This window comes from Panthera pardus, unplaced genomic scaffold (assembly GCF_024362965.1).
Source record: "Panthera pardus isolate Hobbes unplaced genomic scaffold, ASM2436296v1 HiC_scaffold_27, whole genome shotgun sequence".
Lineage (NCBI taxonomy): Eukaryota > Metazoa > Chordata > Mammalia > Carnivora > Felidae > Panthera > Panthera pardus.
In genome coordinates, this window is record NW_026526843.1 from 58,138,888 (window position 1) to 58,158,571 (window position 19,684).

Below are 19,684 nucleotides of genomic sequence, written 5' to 3' on the forward strand. Positions count from 1 at the left end.
AGAGAGGGAGACACATAATCCCAAGCAGGGTCCAGGCTCTGAGCTGTCAGCACAGAGCTTGATGCAGGGCTGGAACTCACAAACTGCGAGATCATGATCTGAGCCAAAGTCAGATGCTTAACCTACTGAGCCACCCAGGTGCCCCCCCCCCCAAATCCTTAGGTTACTTTGAAACAATTATCCTACATAGATTCTTGGTATTATTGATGACTTAAATGCTTCGTTAGCCTATTTTTCCAATAGTTTTCCATTTCAGAGAAAGAAAAATTGATGAAATATGGGATAAACCATTGCATGGAAAAAAAAAATGTATGTTTGCCATAGCCTGAATAGTGAATATCGATTTATCCTCTGCTTCATTCCTATATTTACTTGTCTCTCCAGCTAGTATTTCAGTTTTATGTTATTTTCAGGTGGTTCAGATGAAATATAAAATACATTCTTAGCATTAATTTAACTTGAAGAGTTAAGATCACAAAAGAAGCTTCTTCTAAAGTAAATAAAAAATTATAAAAACAGAAATTATGCTCAATGTGTTTGGTATCAGGTCAAGTTTCATATAATAAAAACATGTACATAACTTTGAATTCACTACAGCATTAAAACAAATGTTCAAGTACCATACTCATTGCATTAAGCCACTTCTATGTCTAACATTGTCATATGTTAAAATGTTAATTGTCTTATGAATTTATTTCTATGAATTTTTAAAGGTCTAAATAGCAACAGATAATTAGAATACTGATTCTCTGTAACACATCTTAATTCTTTTAATTGGCTGAAAGTAATTCATGGAAATTCTAATGCAATAACCTAACTGTATATAAGGTGACATCATTGAAGAGTGTGTCTGTCAAATAAAATTATGTGAGTGTAAAAATTAAATTATTTCATAGTCACGGCCTCAATTTCATTTTTATACTTGAGATTTATTTTAACTCATGCTTTTTCAAATTTAAGTCAAGGATATACATTGGAGAAGCCTTGGAAGGAGAAAATAACTTCAAAAAACATCTATAATAATATTGGTATGTTTCATGGAGAAGATACCAAAAACTTCTGAAGCTTTAAAAGAATTAAATACATGATTAGCATAGAAAATTCTTCATTACTCATAATTTCACATATAAACTTACCAATTAAAACTAGTCCATGCACCCAAACTAGTTTATTTGGGAAGCTATTCACAGAAACCTAATAATATTGCCATTGTTGAAAATGTTTTGGAATTTCCTTCTTTTTGAAAAATACCTTCTCTGTGTGAGCCACATTATTTTCAAGATTGTTCATGGTAGAAAATTATAATGTTTTGAGTATGGACTTGATTTGGAATTAAAATATCATCAAAACTTTGGGGCGCCTGGATGGCTCAGTTAAGTGTGCGACTCTTGATTTTGACTCAGGTCATGATTTCATGGTTTGTGACATCAAACCCCGCATCAGGCTCCATGCTGACAATGTGGAGCCTGCTTAGGATTCTGTCTCCCTCTCTCTCTCTCTCTGCCCCTCCCCCACTTGCTCTTTATCTTTGTCAAAATAAATAAAAATAAACTTTAAACAAACATTAAAAAATTAAGGATTATCAAAACAAAAAGAAGGTGACCACAGTCTTGAATAAGTTGGCTAATATTATTTTAGACTAACAAATGGAATTTTAAAATACAATGCTATCATTAACTTATTTGTGTGGTTACAACTAATTTCATTCAACAGATATTTACTGAATGTTTGATATGTAAGAAACACTGTGTTTTAGATGCTATAGAGGAGTACTTAACTTTGGTTATGAACTGAAAGTACTTGGGAAGTTTTAAAAATACTGAGTCCCACTCCCATAAATGGTGATTTATTAGTCTGAGGTGGAGCCAAAATATTAATGTAAATTTTTAGAAGTAATGCCAGATGCTTGTAATGTGTAACCATAGTTGCAAACGGATGAAGTTAAAGATTTAAAAATGAGCAAGATAAATAACAAGATGTAACTGAGGAAAAAATATTATTTGACTACCTATTCAAAAACTTCACTTATGGGGTCACAATCTCTGGAATAGGACTAAAAAGTGAAAGTAAAGTACATTTACCAAGTGTTTACTCTGCACCAAGCAGTTTTCTTGGGTCTCTATATGTCATACAGTATTTAATCCTCACAACAATTATTTGAAATATATAATTAATATGGCCTGAATGTTTGTGTTTCCTCAAAATTCATATTTTGATATTCTAATCTTCAAAAATGATGGTATTAATATGTGGAACCTTTAAACAATTCTTAGGTCATGAGAATGGAACCTTCATGAATGGTATTAGTACTCTATGAAAGATAATACAGAACATCCCCTAGCCCCTTCAACCATGTGATGGCACAGCAAGAAGGTGTCATCTATAAACCAGAAAGTGGACCCTCACCAAACAGTGAATTTGCCATTGACTTGATCTTGGACTTAGAGCTTCCAGAACTGTAAAAAATAAAATTCTACTGTTTATAAGCTACCCAGTCTGTGGTATTTTGTAATAGCAGTCTAAACAGACTAGTAATATTCTCCTTTTTATTAATAAGGGAAAAAACAGTTCAGGAGAGCTACATAATGTACATAGTCACATAGATATTAAATAGCAGAGCCAGGATTCAGACCCAGGCCCATCTAACTTCAAAATTCTTATTTCTTCCACTCTATAAAATTGATTAAAATAAGAATAATACTAAGCATGATGTATTAAGTGTTGTAAGTCTTTAATTCAGAAGAAAGAGAGAGAATTTCTAGCTACATATAATAAGAAAAACTTTGTTAAAAAGTAACATTTAAGTTGGAGTATGAAAGAGTGATAGGATTTTTATAGATGGACAGGAAGAAGCAATGATTTTAAATATGAGCAAAAGCATGCAGAAAGAAAACCATGGAATATATTTGAGTGATTAAGAAGGATCCAAACTAAAGGCTTTCAAATGAGGCAGTACTGCTGTGATGTTTACAAATAAGTTCCCTCAAAAATAGAACACTAAAATGCACACAACAATCTTGCAAAATAAAAAATTACACTGCAAATACTGTCTTTATTGAAAAGTGTGCATATGTGCAGGAAAGTAGCAGAAAATAAGTCATAGTAGAGAATACTACTGTTTACAGTACTCCCAGTCCTCTTTTTTTTTTTCTAGATATATGGAAAAATTGAATTTTCCTGCATTCTTAGTTAGGTGTACCAATTAAAGATGAGCTAAGTGGCATGAGTTATTTGCAGTCAGAAGCATTTACATTCATACAATCCTAATCTCTCTTCCTCTGCTGATTTAAACCCTGAAGAGAATATGGTGTCACAAAATTGAAGTATCCTGTATAACTGGGCCATCACAGGGAGGACAGCTATCCTAAGGAGATGGCTGAGACCATATAAGACTTTGTAATATATTTTTGTTACTTCAAGCCACTGAGATTTAGGGATTTCTTGTTGCATTGTCAAAACTTAATATATATAAACTGATATTAAGTTTAGATAGATAAGTTAAAAATAGCTTGCAAAGGTACTTGAATAATTAGAACATGGAGTTTGGACATAGAGATGAAATCCCTTCAAATATAGGATTTTTATCAATGCTTAGAGGACTGTTAACATAGTTGGATTACATATTTAACCTCCCAATTTAAATTATTTGAAGAATAGCATTCATTCAGATGTACACTTCTGATATTTTAAAAATTACTCTTATTCCCTTTAGTGACAGACCATGCAAATAATCAGAACACCTGCATATGTCTGTTGTTCAGCATCAGAAGTAATTACACAGGTGAATAGAGGGGGTAGAACTTCTACTCAAATGTGGGTGAAAATGCACATGGAGCATTCTCCAGAATAGATCACATGCTGGGACACAAATCATCCCTCAATGACTACAAAAAGATTGAATCCATGCCTTACATATTTTCACATCACAATGCTATATGAACCTCGAAATCACTCACAAGAAAAAAATTGGAAAAAACATGAATAATTGGAGATTAAAGAACACACTACTGAATAATAAATAGGTTAACCAATAAATTAAAGAGGAAACTAAAAAGTACATGGAAACCAATGAAAATGAAAACACGACAGTCCAAAACCTCTGGGATGCAGAAAAAACAGTCATAAGAGGGAAGTATATAGGAACCAAGATATCCTAAAGAAGGAAGAGAGGTCTCAAATACACAACCTAACCTTACACCTTAAATATTTGGAGAACAGCAATTAAATCCCACAACCAGCAGAAGAAGGGAAATAATAAAGATTAGAGCAAAAATCAATGATAATAAAAAAACAACAGTAGAACATATCAATGAAACCAGGAGCTGGTTTATTCAAAGAATCAACAGAATTGATAAACCCTAGCCAGATTGACCTAAAAGAAAAAGGAAAGGACCCAAATAAATAAAATGAAAAATGAAAGAGGAGAGATCACAAAAAACACTTCAAAAATACAAACCATAATAGAATACGATGAGCAAATTGGGCAATATGGAAGAAATGGAAAAATTCATAGAAATATATAAACTACCAAAACTGAATCAGGGAGAAGTAGAAAATTTGAACAAACCCATAACCAATAACAAAATTGAATAAGTAATTAAAAATCTCCAAACAAGAGTCCAGGGCTGGGTGGCTTTCCAGGGGAATTCTACCAAACATTTAAAAAAGAGTTAACTCCTATTATTTTGAACCTGTTCCAAAAAATACAAATGTAAGGGAAACTTCCAAACTCATCCTACAAGGCCAGAATTACCTTGATTCCAAAACCAAAGACCCCACTAAAAAGGAAAACTACAGACCAATTTCCCTGATGAAGATTGATGCGAAAGTCCTCAACAAGATACTAGCAAACATGATCCAACAATACATTAAAATAATTGTTCACCACAATCAAGTTGGATTTATTCCTGGGATGTAAGGATGATTTGATATCTGCAAATCAATCAACATGATACATCACATTAACAAAAGAAAGGATAAGAGCCACATGATCCTCTCAATAGATGCAGAGAAAACATTTGACAAAATACAGCATCCTTTCTTGATAAAAACCCTGAAGAGAGTAGGCCTAGAAGGGTCATACCTCAAGATCATAAAAACCATATACGAAAGACCCACAGCTAATAACATCCTCAATGGGGAGAAACTGAGAGCTTCCCCCTAAGGTCAGGAACATGACAAGGATGTCCACTCTCACCATGTTATTCAAAAGAATGTTTGGGGGGGATCGTCAGAAGACGGTGGCATAGGAGGACGCTGGGCTCACCGTGCGTCCTGTTGATCACTTAGATTCCACCTACACCTGCCTAGAGAACCCAGAAAACCACCAGAGGATTAGCAGAACGGAGTCTCTGGAGCCAAGTGCAGATGAGAGGCCCACGGAAGAGGATAGGAAGAGGATAGGAAGAGCGGTAAGGCAGTGCGCGCTCCACTGCCAGGGTGGAGGGGCGGCCCGCAGGCCAAGCAGAGCCCCCGAGTCTGGCTTGCAAAAGTGGAGTGGCCAGACGGAGTGTGTTCCCACAGCAAGCTGGACTTAGCATCTGGGAGGTCATAAGTTAACAGCTCTGCTCAGAAAGCAGGAAGGCAGGAGGACAAAGGGAGGAAGAGTTGCTGAGCCCCAGGACTACAGAGCTCAGTTTGGCAGGGAACAAAGGCGCTAGCCAGCGCCATCTCCCTTGCCCATCCCCCAGCCAAAATCCCAAAGGGAACCAGTTCCTGCCAGGGAACGTGCTTGCTCCACACAAACACCCAACGCTGTGCTTCTGTGGAGACACCCCTCCAGCAGCGGGTCTGACTCCCTCCCGCTGCCACAGGGCCCCTCCTGAAGTGGATCACCTAAGGAGAAACGAGCTAAGCCTGCCCCTCCTGCCCCCATGCACCTTGCCTACTCACCACAGCTAATATGCCAGATCCCCAGTACCACAAGCCTGGCAGTGTGCAAGTAGCCCAGATGGGCCACGCCACCCCACAGTGAATCCCACCCCTAGGAGAGGGGAAAGGAAGGCACACACCAGTCTGACTGTGGCCCCAGCGATGGGCTGGGGGCAGACATCAGGTCTGACTGTGGCCACGCCCACCAACTCCAGTTATACACCACAGCACAGGGGAAGTGCCTGCAGGTCCTCACCACTCCAGGGACTATCCAAAATGACCAAACGGAAGAATTCCCCTCAGAAGAATCTCCAGGAAATAACAACAGCTAATGAACTGATCAAAAAGGATTTAAATAATATAACAGAAAGTGAATTTAGAACAATAGTCATAAAATTAATCGCTGGGCTTGAAAACAGTATAGAGGACAGCAGAGAATCTCTTGCTACAGAGATCAAGGGACTAAGGAACAGTCACGAGGAGCTGAAAAACACTTTACGAGATGCAAAATAAAAGGGAAATGACCACGGCTCGGATTGAAGAGGCAGAGGAAAGAATAGGGGAACTAGAAGATAAAGTTATGGAAAAAGAGGAAGCTGAGAAAAAGAGAGACAAAAAAATCCGGGAATATGAGGGGAAAATTAGACAATTAAGTGATACACTAAAAAGAAATAATATACGCATAATTGGTATCTCAGAGGAGGAAGAGAGAGGGAAAGGTGCTGAAGGTGTACTTGAAGAAATTATAGCTGAGAACTTCCCTGAACTGGGGAAGGAAAAAGGCATTGAAATCCAGGAGGCACAGAGAACTCCCTTCAGACGTAACTTGAATCGATCTTCTGCACGACATATCATAGTGAAACTGGCAAAATACAAGGATAAAGAGAAAATTCTGAAAGCAGCAAGGGATAAACGTGCCCTCACATATAAAGGGAGACCTATAAGACTCGTGACTGATCTCTCCTTTGGAACTTGGGAGGCCAGAAAGGATTGGCACGAGATCTTCAATGTGATGAACAGAAAAAAATATGCAGCTCAGAATCCTTTATACAGCAAGTCTGTCATTTAGAATAGTAGGAGAGATAAAGGTCTTCCCAAACAAAAAGTGAAGGAATTCGTCACCACTAAACCAGCCCTACAAGAGATCCTAAGGGGAATCCTGTGAGACAAAGTACCAGAGACATCAATACAAGCATAAAACATACAGACATCACAATTCCTCTAAACCCGTATCTTTCTATAATAACACTGAATGTAAATGGACTAAATGTGCCAACCAAAAGACATAGGGTATCAGAATGGATAAAAAAACAAGACCCATCTATTTGCTGTCTACAAGAGACTCATTTTAGACTTGAGGGCACCTTTAGATTGAGAGTGAGGGGATGGAGAACTATTTATCATGCTGCTGGAAGCCAAAAGAAAGCTGGAGTAGCCATACTTATATCAGACAAACTAGACTTGAAATTAAAGGCTGTAACAAGAGATGAAGAAGGGCATTATATAATAATTACAGGGTCTATCCATCAGGAAGAGCTAACAGTTATAAATGTCTATGCACCGAATAGGGGAGCCCACAAATATGTAAAACAATTACTCATAAACATAAGCAACCTTATTGATAAGAATGTGGTAATTGTAGGCTACTTTAACACTCCACTTACAGAAATGGAAAGATCATCTAGACACACGGTCAATAAAGAAACAAGGGCCCTGAATGATACATTGGATCAGATGGACTTGACAGATCTATTTAGAACTCTGCATCCCAAAGCAACAGAATATACTTTCTTCTCAAGTGCACATGGAACATTCTCCAAGATAGATCATATACTGGGTCACAAAACAGCCCTTCATAAGTATACAAGAATTGAAATTATACTATGCATGCTTTCAGACCACAATGCAATGAAGCTTGAAATCAACCACAGGAAAAAGTCTGGAAAACCTCCAAAAGCATGGAGGTTAAAGAACACCCTACTAAAGAATGAGTGGGTCAACCAGGCAATTAGAGAAGAAATTAAAAAAAAATATATGGAAACAAACGAAAATGAAAATACAACAATCCAAACGTTTTGGGATGCAGCGAAGGCAGTCCTGAGAGGAAAATACATTGCAATCCAGGCCTATCTCAAGAAACAAAAAAAAATCCCAAATACAAAATCTAACAGCACACCTAAAGGAAATAGAAGCAGAACAGCAAAGGCAGCCTAAACCCAACAGAAGAGAAATCCTAAAGATCAGAGCAGAAATAAGCAATATAGAATCTAAAAAAAACTGTAGAGCAGATCAACCAAACCAAGAGTTGGTTTTTTGAAAAAATAAACAAAATTGACAAACCTCTAGCCAGGCTTCTCAAAAAGAAAAGGGAGATGACCCAAATAAATAAAATCATGAATGAAAATGGAATTATTACAACCAATCCCTCAGAGATACAAACAATTATCAGGGAATACTGTGAAAAGCTATACGCCAACAAACTGGACAAGCTGGAAGAAATCGAAAAATTCGTAAACACCCACACTCTTCCAAAACTCAATCAGGAGGAAATAGAAAGCTTGAACAGACCCATAACCAGTGAAGAAATTGAATCGGTTATCAAAAATCTCCCAACAAATAAGAGTCCAGGACCAGATGGCTTCCCAGGGGAGTTCTACCAGACATTTAAAGCAGAGATAATACCTATCCTTCTCAAGCTATTCCAAGAAATAGAAAGGGAAGGAAAACTTCCAGACTCATTCTATGAAGCCAGTATTCCTTTGATTCCTAAACCAGATAGACACCCAGTTAAAAAAGAGAACTACAGGCCAAGATCTCTGATGAATATGGATGCAAAAATTCTCAATAAAATACTAGCAAATCGAATTCAACAGCATATAAAAAGAATTATTCACCATGATCAAGTGGGATCCATTCCTGGGATGCAGGGCTGGTTCAACATTCGCAAATCGATCAACGTGATACATCACATTAACACAAAAAAAGAGAAGAACCATATGATCCTGTCGATCGATGCAGAAAAGGCCTTTGACAAAATTCAGCACCCTTTCTTAATAAAAACCCTTGAGAAAGTCGGGATAGAAGGAACATACTTAAACATCATCAAAGCCATTTATGAAAAGCCCACAGCTAACATCATCCTCAATGGGGAAAACCTGAGAGCTTTTTCCCTGAGATCAGGAACACGACAGGGATGTCCAGTCTCACCCCTGTTGTTTAACATAGTGCTGGAAGTTCTAGCATCAGCAATCAGACAACGAAAGGACATCAAAGGCATCCAAATTGGCAAAGATAAAGTCAAGCTTTCACTTTTTGCAGATGACATGATATTATACATGGAAAATCCGATAGACTCCACCAAAAGTCTGTTAGAACTGATACATATATTCAGCAATGTTGCAGGATACAAAATCAATGTGCAGAAATCAGTTGCATTCTTATACACTAACAATGAAGCAACAGAAAGACAAAAAAACTGATCCCATTCACAATTGCACCAAGAAGCATAAAATACCTAGGAATAAATCTAACCAAAGATGTAAAATATCTGTATGCTGAAAACTATAGAAAATTTATGAAGGAAATTGAAGAATATATAAAGAAATGGAAAAACATTCTGTGCTCATGGATTGGAAGAATAAATATTGTCAAAATGTCAATACCTCTGAAAGCTATCTACACATTCCATGCAATCCCAATCAAAACTGCACCAGCATTCTTCTCGAAGCTAAAACAAGCAATCGTAAAATTCATATGGAACCACCAAAGGCCCCGAATAGCCAAAGTAATTTTGAAGAAGAAGACCAAAGCAGGAGGCATCACAATCCCAGACTTTAGCCTCTACTACAAAGCTGTCATCATCAAGACAGCATGGGATTGGCACAAAAACAGACACAGAGACCAATGGAATAGAATAGAAACCCCAGAACTAGACCCACAAAAGTATGGCCAACTAATCTTTGACAAAGCAGGAAAGAACATCCAATGGAAAAAAGACAGTCTCTTTAACAAATGGTGCTGGGAAAACTGGACAGCAACTTGCAGAAGGTTGAAACTAGACCACTTTCTCACACCATTCACAAAAATAAACTCAAAATGGATAAAGGACCTGAATGTGAGACAGGAAACTATCAAAATCCTAGAGGAGAAAGCAGGAAAAGACCTCTCTGACCTCAGCCGTAGCAATCTCTTACTCGACACATCCCTAAAGGCAAGGGAATTTAAAGCAAAAATGAATTACTGGGACCTCATGAAGATAAAATGCTTCTGCACAGCAAAGGAAACAACCAACAAAAGTAAAAGGCAACCATCGGAATGGGAAAAGATATTTGCAAATGACATGTCGGATAAAGGGCTAGTATCCAAAATCTATAAAGATATCAAATTCAACATCCAAAAAGACAAATAATCCAGTGAAGAAATGGGCAAAAATATGAATAGATGCTTTTCCAAAGAAGACATCCAGATGGCTAACAGACACCCAAAAAGATGCTCAATATCATTCATCATCAGGGAAATACAAATCAATACCACAATGAGGCACAACCTCACACCTGTCAGAATGGTTAAAATTAAAAACTCAGATGTTGACATGGATGCAGAGAAAGAGGAACCCTTTTGCACTGCTGGTGGGCTTGCAAACTGGTGAAACCACTCTGGAAAAAAGTATGGAGTTTCCTCAAAAAATTAAAAATAGAACTACCCTACGACTCAGCATTGAACTACTAGGTAGTGATCCAAAGGATACAAGAATGCTGTTTCACAGGGGCAATGCACCGCAATGTTTATAGCAACACTATTGACAATTGCCAAAGTATGGAAAGAACCAAAATGTCCATTGACTGATGAATGTATCCATTCATGTGCTATGTATATAAAATTGAATATTACTCGGTGATCAAAAAGAATGAAATCTTGTCATTTGCAATAAGATGGATGGAGCTAGAGTGTATTAACCTAAGTGAAATAATTCAGCCAAAAAAGGATATCATATGACTTCATTCATATGTGGAATTTAAGATACAGAACAGATGAACATAAGGAAGGGAAGAAAATAATATAAAAACAGAGAGGGTGATAAGCCAAATGAGACTGTTAAATTCAGGTAACAAACTGAGGGTTGTTTGAGGGGTGTTGGTGTGGGGATTGACTAAATGGGCAAAGGATATTACAGAGGACACTTGTTGGGATGAGCACTCAGCGTTATATGTAAGTGATAAATCACTAAATTCTATTCCTGAAATCATTATTACACTATATGGTAACTAATTTTCATTTAAATTTTTAAAAAATTAAAAAAAATAAATGTAGGTGAACCTTACCATTTCATACAACTACCCACCATATGTATTAGAAAGCTATTCTTCATGTAAGTTTGGAAGCATTTAACAATAAGAAGTATTCATCAACATTGTACTCTTTATAAATTATTTAATGCTTATTTATTTGGAGAGAGACAGAGAAAGAGAGACAGAGAGAGAGAGAGCAAGAAGGGAGCAGAGAATCCGAAGCAGGCTGCAAACTCTCAGCACAGAGCCTGATGGAGGGCTCAATCTCACCACCATGATATCATGACCTGAGCTGAAATCAAGAGTCAGACGCTTAATGAACCGAGCCACCCAGGTGCCCCCATTGTTTCCTTTATATAAAGGTGAAGATTAAGTTAGTTTCTTATGAACAAATATACATAGGGGTGCCTGGGTGGCTCAGTCGGTTAAGCATCCGACTTCGGCTTAGGTCATGATCTCACAGTTTGTGAGTTCAAGCCCCACGTTGGGCTCTGTGCTGACAGCTCAGAGTCTGGAGCCTGTTTCAGATTCTGTGTCTCCCTCTCTCTCTTACCCTCCCCTGCTCATGCTCTCTCTCTCTCTCTCTCTCTCTTTCTTTCTCAAAACGAAATCTTAAAAAATTAAAAAAAAAACATACATATATACATACATAACATAGAGATGTTAATAGTCTAACAAATATGCATATTTGAATAGTCTAGTTTTCTATAGAAATGAGATAGATGCTTAGGAAATGTTGAAATGCTCATCTTCTCTAGCTCTGGATGAAATTCAGTGAAAATAAGTTAAAACCATGTTAAGGCAATTTGGCAATATTTCCTAAGGGACTATACAAAGTTTATATCTTTCAACTGAGTTGTTTCACTTTGGGAAATCTAGCCTAAGAAAATCATACCAAATATAAGCAAGCGTTAAACACAAAGATATTCAATTCAGCAGCATTTATAATAGCAAAAAGTCATAACCAAGTTATCTTTCAAGCAATAGTAATTTACTGAAGTAAATTACACTATATTTGTATTATAAAATACTGTACAGTTATCGATATAATGCTAAAGGTTCTTATTATTTAAATAAGTATATTTTAATATTTTATAAAAACATCTAATACAACATACACAATGTGTACAATACTGTGTCAAATGGATTTATTTCAAAAACACAGGGTAAAAGTGTGCCAAAATTGCTAAGTGGTTATCTGGTGTGGTAAGATTATGAGTCATAGTTCCCATTTTATAGCAAAATTTTTATAATATGATTTATTTTAAAATCAGAATATAAATACCCAAAATTATACAAGAACTTTAGCTCCATCAAGCTCAGCACAATAAGAACAAGCAGGATATAAAAAGTTTATAAAATGCATCTTGCTCCATTTCTAAGATATATCACTCTATTCAAACTAGCCTTTCACTCATAATTATATCATAAGATATTGCTTCAATCCCAGGCCAGGTAATTCTATTAAATAACTCATCAGTAAGATGGGTAGATCAGCTATACTTACACAAACCACATATTTGTAAATTATGAGAAATATTTCCTTTTATATTTGTATATATAGACATTGAGAAATATTTCCTTTTACATATGTATATATAGACATATATAAGTACATATATGATACATATCATATCTGTATATGTATATATCTACACAAACATATACATATCATATGATAGAAAAAGAAATGAGGGTTGTATATATAAACGGGCCATTTTTGATCTCTGGCTAAGTTTTTACTAGTCTTATAAGAAAATAAAAGAGAACAAATCTAAAGACTATACAATGGTATTTTTTAATAGAGTTGACACTTAAAGATTTATATTTAGCATTTCCCTTCCCTGCTTTTTTTGTGTTAATTTTATTTGACTTAAAAATTGTGACAGTATATAGTAGTTTGTTTTTCAAAATTTCAATTTTGAAAAAAAAAAAGACAACCCTGTGTAAGGGATCAGTGAAATAAATAATCTCTAGTGTGACAATTCATCTCTGACACAGTATAAGCCTATATTTTAAGGCTAGAGAGCCTTTGTGATCCTTCTCTATCCAGACCTTGTATGTAACTATCTATATGAAACTGGTCTTTTCTGAAAACCTTGTAAGGTAAAACTCATTTTTCAAGGAGGCCCTAAAACAGATAAAGCACAAAAAGGAAGCTTAGTTTTCTGAACTCTCTCACTCCATGCCCCAAAAGCAAGAAATGACTGTTGTCTCATTAGCGTGAGACACGAGAAAGATGATGGAAAAGAATAAAATGAGAAGAGAACCAAGTTCAAACAATAAACAGTGTTGCAATACAATAGCCCCTATTTTCTTGAAGCTTCTGATTTAGAAGGGTGAGGTCTGTCCTAATTATCCCTCACCTCGATATAAACAGGTGAAATCTGATATTGGAGCTGTGTTCTCTACTGCTGTTCTCCCCAAGGCTTGCTAAAATCCTCTTTAATGTATTTTACTTGGAGTCTTGCTCCATTTGGCCTGCTACAATAAAAATACCATAAACTGGGTGGTTTAAACAAATATTTATTTCTCACAGTTCTGAGGCTAAAATGTCCAAGATTAAAGTGCTGGCAGAGTTGGTGTTTGGTGAGTCCCCTTGTCCTGCTTTCTTGACAGCCATCTTCTTGCTTTATCCTCATGTGGCAAAAAGGGTGTAAGAGTTCTCTGGGGTCTCTTTTGTAAGGATATTTACTTAATTCATGAAGGCTTCACCTTCATGACCTAATCACCCCTAAAGTTCTCACTTGCTAATACCATTGCATTGAGAGTCAGATTTCAACACATGACTTTTAGGGAGCACAAATATTAAGTCCATAATACAACTTTTCTTAGGGTCTTCATGGATCTATTCCCAGAAAGATCAGTCTAAGGCAAACAGGTTAGTAAGATTAAATATGAACACATGCCTCTTTGACATCTGGAGTCTCAATGTCTGCTACCCAAAGAACCAAGGGCAATCTTAGCAACAGTGGTTGTGGTATCTGGAAAAATATTAGGGGCTTAAGTTATTTGGCTTCTTTTCTTATCGGAGACAGCCACTCTCCATCTCATTTCTTTATTTTTGTGTATTGATCTTAGCAGAAAATAGCACAAAAAAAAGAAGAAGAAGAACAAGAAGAACAAGAAGATGAAGAAGGAAAACAAAAATTTGTGTCATCCTATTATGATAGGCAGGGAAAACATGACACTTGGTTATTTTGGCAAATGCTCTATTTGAAAGTAATTGACACAAACAAAATACACATAAATGGCATAGGCTATATATAGCATTTCTAACACACCCAATACTCTCTGTAGTTGTTGGTTCCAGTAAGGCAAAGCTTGGAGATTGCTATTGTGGGTCTGAAATGCGAAAAAGATGAGCCAGGCCACAGCCCTTTAAATGCTCTTTTCCTGAAAGTAAAATTGAGGCTTTGCAGGAAAAAGGGTGCCTCTTTGTCTGATTAATGAGGATTTAGTTTCCCTTCCTGTAGTAATAATTTTTTTTCTATAATACCAACACCCATTTTTGATCTTACTTCTAATATTCTACTTCTAACTCTTGTTATGTTCTTGGGAAGAAAAGATTCTATATGTTTCTACTAAATCTTGGGTTGGACCTTCTCATAACCTGGTATCATGTATATTTGTCAACAGGACCCTTGGCTTTTACAATGATTAGTTTCTATTTCTGGCTCATTGCCACTCAGACGAGTGTGTGGGCAAGAAGCAGAGAAGAAGTATTCTGTGGCTGAGACTGGACACCCCAGTATCTGTGGCTCTCTGTTGCCCACGTTATAAGAACAAGAGCATTTTACATTTTCTTCTTCCTTCAATTGTACAAACTCACTAGAAGGTGAATTTCTGTGGTGATGTGATTGGATTTTAAATAGATAATGTCAACATAAAACTCACTTTTTCAAACTTTGGTGTCTTATTTTAAGTGATTGTGCCCTTATAATTATCACTGAAAAATAAAAATATATGCTTTTATATGGGATGTTTATACAGTCAACTGATTCACTGCCATATCTTATATCCAATTGTTATTTATTTAAAATAAACTATTTAAAAGCATTGTAATCTTTTGCTCTCACTTGGTAGGAAAAAAATCTAGAAATCGGAGTATGTTTTTGTTTTTGTTGTTGTTGTTGTTGTTAGCAGTTTCATTAGATGTACCTAATATTGTTCCACTTCACCTTAGTAAAAGTATTTTAACCTATCTCATCAACCCTGAAATGATTTTCTAAGGTGAAGAGTACATGGCTTTATTTTGTTCTCACAAATTCATCAATCATACATACTTCATTGAAATAGTTAAGACTGGAAATAAGAGACACTGCTAAATATTTCCAAATGATTTTACTGTTTAAGATGTGATATTTCTGTTTATGCTATAATTCAGTATGCCAACTGTTTCTAAATTATAGTAACAGAAAATTAATAAAAGGTTCATCATAGATGTCTCCAGAAATAAGCATGAGTTCCTAGAAATCACCCAGTGTTTATAGGTCAGTAAGAACTACTGTGTTTACTTACCACTAAAGTCCCATCATTAGACATTATGAGAGTAATTGTAATGAGACGGTTTTGTGGCAAGACTGAACATCATCAATAAAATAATTTAAATGGCTCTGTTCCATTTGCATGAAGCAAATTATAGAAGTAAAATATCTTTGATTGATATATTATCTAAACTTGATATTAAGAAATTGTATTTATCCATGTGTATGGTTTATGTATTTTGAACTCTTGAAACTATTCACATTTTTTCCCGTATAACTTCAACAAACCAACTCTGCCAAAGCAGACCGTTTAGAATAAATGACAGGGATAAAAGACACAATATAAGGAATATAGTCAATACATTGTAATAACATTGTATGGGGACAGGTGATAGCTACATTTGTGGTAAGCATAGCATAATATTTAAACTTATCAAATCACTATGTTGTACATCTCAAACTAATATAATATTGCACGTCAACTATACAAAAAAATAGACCATTCAAAGTGACAAGCTCCAAGAAATTGCTCTCTCTCCAGTGGTTATGAGGGAAAACTGTAAAAAGTTTGGTAATATATTTACCTGTAAGAAATGGGCATCTTATGAGGTTATTATGTACAGGGTTAGTAACTGCTAACAGAGACCTAGAAGATATATCTATACAAACAATAATGAGGCAGCTTGTACATAAGAAAGATGTAGAATATCCATTTGCAGGGTCTAAAAACATGAGTCTTATTTAACCCACTATATGCCTTGACTGAAATAGGGCATGCTATTTACTCTTATTTGACTAAAGAGACAAGGTCCTTATTTCCTGTAATAAAAACATACTATCAATTTTCTTGCTTTTATTCTAATTCTCAATATTCCTGAACATCTTTCTCTCTTTTTTTTTAGCCTTGTCTATGTCTACATGTTTGTAAAATCTCAGGTGATCTTGTCCTTCTCTTACAACTCCTTATCATTCTTATCAAACTTCCCTCATTTAGTTCATTATGACTCCACTATTCTGTACCATTTTGTTGATGCTACATTTAACTTTTTACATAAAAATATCTCTTAATTCTCCAATGAAAAGTTCCTTGAGGGTAGAAGCTATTTTAAATGCCTTCTATATTTTCCGCACAAGACTCATAAATAGAACAGAGAGCCCAGAAAGAAACCTTTATGTATATGGGGTGAATTGATTTTCAACAAAGGTGCCAAAACCACTTAGTGGAACAAGGAGGGTCTTTAAAACAAATGGTAATGGGATCACTGGATATTCAATGCAAAATAATGAAGATGGACAATTGCCTTATGCCATATACAAAAATTAACTAAGAACAGATGAGAGATCTAAACTTTAGAGCTAAAACAATAAAACTCTAAGAAGGAAATATAGGGGAAATTTCATAGTATTGGAATTAGCAATGATTTTTTTATATAACAACCAAATTACGGAAAACAAAAGACAGATAAAATTTAATTTATTAAAATTATAGTCTTGTGCATCTGAGGACTTAAGCAAGAGAGTAAAAAGGTAACTCATAAAATGGGAAAAATTTACATATTGTATACCTGATAAGAAATTATCACCCATAAGGTATAAAACAACAGGGGCTATAAGTCAGTCAGAGGGTCAGGGATTATGCCATTGTGGGAGAATTCTGAGCTCACCTTGTTCCATGAACACATTAAGATAATAGTTACATCTATGCAACTAACTCTGAAAATAGCCTGATGATTGGGAGAACAAACCTTCCACATTTTATTGTGGAAATGACGCCATATCAAAAAAGGTAGAAGAAACACAGACAAAGTTGAGAACCAAACCCTTGATGAGACAATAATCACAAACATAAGGGATACTACAAGCAGAGAGAACCAACAGAATCAGAAACCACACAAGGCACTCAAGGCACTGGAGGCCTGCACTGGGAAAATGAGTTCCCATAATATCTGGACTTGAAACAAGTGGTGCTTAATTTGGGAAGCTTTTAAAATCAGTAGACTTAATTCCAGGAGAACCAGAGGGTGATAAGAAACTGAGTCCCTGTCCTTAAAGAACCAGCAAAGTACATAACTTGGCCTGGAACACAGCATCAAAACAGCAGTTTTAAAAACACCTGGGGTATACATGAAGGAGATTTATTTCCTAATATCAGAACATGTGCTACAGGGGCAAGGATCTACAAGAGATTTCTCCAGGAACAAAATTGCTAGTGGGCATCATTTATCTTCCCCTTTCCATCTGAGATAAGCAGAGACTTTTAAAAGCCAGCCCTAACACCCCTCACCCATATTGTTAGCACCACATGCCCTACCATTTAATTCCCATGCAGATCCATGCCATCCAACCTACCTATGTCAACAGCTGTTTCTTTGAAGTGGCTCCTGCCACATCACACCTTGAGAGAAGGCCAGCAGAGACCTGCACAAATCCAAAGTGAGTTCTGTCCTGGAAAGAGATAACCCCACACATTAGCATACCCACTATTCCAGTAGCCAGGCTTCTTATACAACCACATAGAGAGCAAGCCTTGTCATTTGGTGTGCCTACAACTGTGGCAGAAAGGCTAATTACAGACATTTAGTCTGATGGCCAGCCCTGTCCACCAATGAAAGTGTCTATTGGCCACATAGAAAGCAAATTCTGTCATTTTGTGCACTTGCAACTGTGGCAAAGAAGCTAACTGCAGACACCTAGCCTAAATGCCAACCCTGTCCACCTACTAGTCCCCAGCATCCTGACATGACTCTCAACAGCACGGTGACCAAACACTGTCCGGTGTGCCCACAACTGGCAAAGCAAGTAATTGCAGACAGCTGGAGTAAAGACAAATGTGGACAGCCCCAAATATAGGGCACCTACAGCTCATAGGAAACATTCATGAAGTACTTACTTCTGATGACAAAGAATGTTGCACTACAGGGCACCACTAGAACATATCTACACAAAACCACTACTTTTATGACTAGGTGTTGTAGTTGGCCTTCCTAATACGTAGAAAGAAACAGAGTTAGACAATGTAAAGAGACAAAGTAATAGGTAACAAATGAAAGGAGAAGACAAAATGAGAGCATAAGAGGTAAATGAAACTAAGATAAGCAATATACCTGAAAAATAATTCAAAGTAATGGTTATAAAAATACTCAACATACTTGAGAAAAGAGTGGATTAACTCAGTAAGAACTTCAATAGAGATAAAATATCCATTAAAAAACAATCAAGTGAGTTATTTATAGATTTTGGATACTACCCTTTTGTCTGATATGTCATTTGCAAATATCTTTGCCCATTCCATTGGTTTCCTTTTAGTTTTGTTGATTGTTTCCTTTGCTGTGCAGAAGCTTTTTAACTTCATGAGGTCCCAATAGTTCATTTTTGCTTTTAATTCCCTTGCCTTTGGGGATGTGTCAAGTAAGAAATTGCTGCAACTGAGGTCAGAGGTTTTTTCCTGCTTTCTCCTCTAAGGTTTTTATGGTTTCCTGTCTCACATTCAGGTCCTTTATCCATTTTGAGGTTATTTTTGTGAATGGTGTAAGAAGGTGGTCCAGTTTCATTCTTTCTGCAAGTTGCTGTCCAGTTCTCCCAGCGCCATTTGTTAAAGATACTGTCTTTTTTCCATTGGATATTCTTTCCTGCTTTGTCAAAGATTATTTGGCCATACTTTTGTGGTTCCACATCTAAAAAACAAATAATCCAGTGAAGAAATGGGCAGAAACATGAATAGATACTTCTCTAAAGAAGACATCCAGATGGCCAACAGACACATGAAAAGATGCTCAACATCGCTCCTCATCAGGGAAAGACAAATCAAAACAACACTCAGATACCACCTCACAGCAGTCAAAGTGGCTAAAATGAACAAATCAGGAGATTATAGATGCTGGCGAGGATGTGGAGAAATGGGAACCCTCTTGCACTGTTGGTGGGAATGCAAATTGGTGCAGCCACTCTGGAAAACAGTGTGGAGGTTCCTCAAAAAATTAAAAATAGATCTACCCTATGACCCAGCAATAGCACTGCTAGGAATTTACCCAAGGCATA